Below are 3,831 nucleotides of genomic sequence, written 5' to 3'. Positions count from 1 at the left end.
TTAAAGCCCCTCTTAAATGCTGTGTCCTTCTAGATTTCTTCCCTCTGCATAACAATATTTGCCATCCAATAAGGAGTTCTGAGTAGTTGAAGGACTTAAGTAAAAGGGACACTTCCTTTTTGATCTCTGTGCCCTTTTGTAATTTTTAAATTTTTGAACTATATACATTTATTATTTGTTCAAAATTAATTAAATATTATTTCTTCAAAGTTGTTCTTCTCAAATTCCAAACTAGAACTCCCTACTCCAATCACAGAAATACCTTGGTTTGCTCTTCTTTCACAACACTTCTTAGAATTCTTCACTTTTGCATTATGTTACAAAATCTTAAAATCAAAGTACATTCAACAGTTCTTACAAGTGAAATAGCCTCAAACCAATCATCCTTCCTCCTATCATATACCTCAGTCTGTTTATTGCCACTTATTTTTTATGTATTTGTGCTTTTTTTTGTTGATTTTTCTGCTTAAAATAATCTCCAAATGTACCTAGTGTTCCTAAGTGCAAAAGCCTAAGATGTACCTTACAAAGAAAATACCTGTGTTAGATAAGCTGCATTCAGGAAAGAGTTATAGTGCTATTTGCCATGAGTTCAAAGCTAATGAATCAACAATATATATTAAATAATTAAATTCTTCACCTTTGCATTATGTTACAAAATCTTAAAATCAAAGTACATTCAACAATTCTTACTTACAAGTGAAATAGCCTCAAACCAAAAAAGCCAAAAAAGCCTCTGTTTATGTGTTTAAACAGAAACACATAAAACAAGGCTATATATTGATCAGTTAATAAAATGTGATCAGAGATTTTCAAGAATCTAACCCTATGTTTCAAACAGTGGTTCTGTATTCACTATTTCAGGGTTTGTGATGTCTTTGTAGAATATAACTATCCACCATTAAAGAATCAACTGTACCTATTTTATTTGTATCCATACACTGCCTTCAGCCATATTTTATAAATCTCCCTTTCAGTTTCACAGTAGCACATTTCTTGGGTACGTTTCTAACTTTCTGGTCATTTCAATTATAGACAAAAATTTGGCCAACTTTAAAGCTTCAGTTTCATATCCATTTTAATGCTCACCTCCTTATTTTCCCCCAAACTAACCAGATGGCTATCCCAAGAGTAGGAGTGAGGCTATAGCTCTTTTACTTTTACTTTTCTTGCTATTCTGGTGTCCCTTCTCCTGTGCTGAAATGGAAAAGGACATGTGGTTACTCATTTGGGAGTTGCTGTAGTTCTCTCTTCTTTATCCCTGCTATTCTTCCTAAGACTAACGGACCATTGATGTTCTCTCTGTGGCAGACCATTTCTCCCTTTTTAGAAATAGCTCCTAAATCTGTTGACCTCTTTAGCCTTCAGCTTCTCTCTCTGAAAAATCCTTCCTTTTCCATGATTATCCTTGGACACATCTTAAAAGGGCAACAAAAAGCAAGGACCCCAGGTTTATTGTGTACACATGAGTCTAAAACTCTCCATATTTTTTCCAAATACCATTACAGTATGTAATTTCACATGACCTAAACCTTCACCATTACTAGGAGATAGAGGATACATGAACTTACTATCTTAATTTGTGAAATAAACAACATATTCTAATAGATCTACAACTGAAGCTCCAGCATCACCTGCAAGCTTATGAACATGAAGAATGAGGGAAGGGAGTTTTATTCATTTCCTAGGGCTGCTCTAGGAAATTACCACAAATTGGTTGGCTTAAAACAACAGATTTATTCTCTCACAATTCACATGGCCTAAAGTCCAAAATCAAGGTATCAACAAGATTGCTTTCTACTGGAGTCTCTGAGGGAGAATCTTTTCTATGCTTCTCTCCTAGCTTCTGGTGGTTGCCAGCCATTTTTGGCATAACTTGACTTGTAGATTCATCATCCCATTCTCTGCCTCTGTCCTCACACAGTGTTCTACCCTGTTAGTCTGTGTCCAAATCTCCCTGTTCTTATAAGGATGCCAGTTGTATAGGGTTTAGGGCCCATCTTAATACAGTATGTTTCATCTTAACTTGATTATATCTACAAAGACCCTTCTTCAAATAAGGCTACCTTCACCGGTTCTAAATGGATATGTATTTTGGGGGACACTATTCAGCTCAGTAAAGGAGGCTTAAGAGACACCATGAAGAAAGGAGGTGTGTAGAAACTAAGTCAAAGCACAGACATAAATGTTCCCAGAAAGAGCAAGTCCATCATTAAAAACTAAATCAGTAAACAAAAAAGTCTAGAAATTGGTAATACACAACATGTGCTCCACGGATGAAACTTGGAAGTTAGTGAGGTTGGAGATGGAAACCCTGGAGAAACATTGCTCTGCAGAAGAAGGATGTTAATAGAGGAGGTAAGTTACCATTTGAGATGAGATAGGAAACAAAAGTGAAAGGTATTTTGAAGAAACAAAAGAGAACAAGAACTTTCTTTTTCTTTAAAAAAATTACATATCACTCTGCTGATGGAAGATGGTATTTTAAACTAAGAATCTTACCATGAAATGCCTAGGAATAAAAATTGCAGATAAACTGTTACAAATTTAACAACAGAGTAGAAGATGAGTAAGCACTCCAATTACAGAAAGTTCATTGCTCCCACTAACACAACACTTATCTACTAATGAAGCTGATTTCAATACACTGATATAAAGGTATAATCTTAAAGTAGGAACCTGTCCATGAAATGTTTAAGAGTGGGAAATATCAGATCAACTCCATATAAAATTACTGTAAAATGAAAACAGATAAGGAGAATAAAAACATTTATGATAGTGAAATTCTTCCCTCAAAGTATTCACAAAGTAGAATAAAATTATACCATTCACAAACGAAACTACTTTAAATATACTCAAAAAACCATACAGAAAAATAAAAGACTTAGAGATTTAAAATGCAATAACAAAAATGGAGAACAATAATAAAATAAGTGCAAAGATTGTTGACTTAGCTGAGATAAGAAATTGAAGAAAATGACAAAACAATCTCAATGTGAAGAATAAGTCATAATTTGTCCAACAGAGGAGTGATGTGAATAGAAATGTATTAAAGCAGGACAACAACCTCATATTTCACTGGGTAGAATAATCAGAAGGATCATAACAAAAATAGCCACAAAATAAGTGCTGCTCTTTCTCACATAATAAATCTTAAAAGCAAGGCCTGAAAGGATCAAACACTTTCTAGGTAAATTAACTGGGTCTCAGAAAAAACTCAAGTACAGTTATAAAAATGAAAAATATCTATCACTCAATAAAGTAACATTTCAAATGACTACCAATCAATCAAAAGTTACTGGATATGTAAAGAGGCAAAAAAATACAACCCATAATGAGAAGGAAAACCAATCAATTAAAACTGATCCAGGGACTTCCCTGGTGGTGCAGTGGTTAAGAATCTGCCTTCCAATGCAGGGGACATGTGTCAATCCCTGGTCCAGGAAGATCCCATGTGCCGTGGAGCAACTAAGCCCGTGCTCCACAACTACCGAGCCTGTGGTCTAGAGCCTGCGAGCCACAACTACTGAAGCCCGAGCACCTAGAGCCTGTGCTCCACAACAAGAGAAGCCACCGCAATGAGAAGCCTGTGCAACGCAATGAAGAGTAGCCCCCGCTTGCTGCAACTAGAGAAAGCCCGCATGCAGCAACAAAGACCCAACACAGCCAAAAATAAATAAATAAATAAATTTATTTTAAAAAAAACTGTTGCAGAACTGAAACAGGAGTTAGAATGAGCAGGCAATGACTTTAAAATAGGTATTGCAACTGTATTTCACATGTTCAAATTAGAGATATTAAAGATATAAAAATGACACAAATTGAACTTAT

The sequence above is a fragment of the Balaenoptera ricei genome, chromosome 4 (assembly GCF_028023285.1).
Source record: "Balaenoptera ricei isolate mBalRic1 chromosome 4, mBalRic1.hap2, whole genome shotgun sequence".
Lineage (NCBI taxonomy): Eukaryota > Metazoa > Chordata > Mammalia > Artiodactyla > Balaenopteridae > Balaenoptera > Balaenoptera ricei.
Note: the sequence above shows the minus strand (reverse complement) of the source record.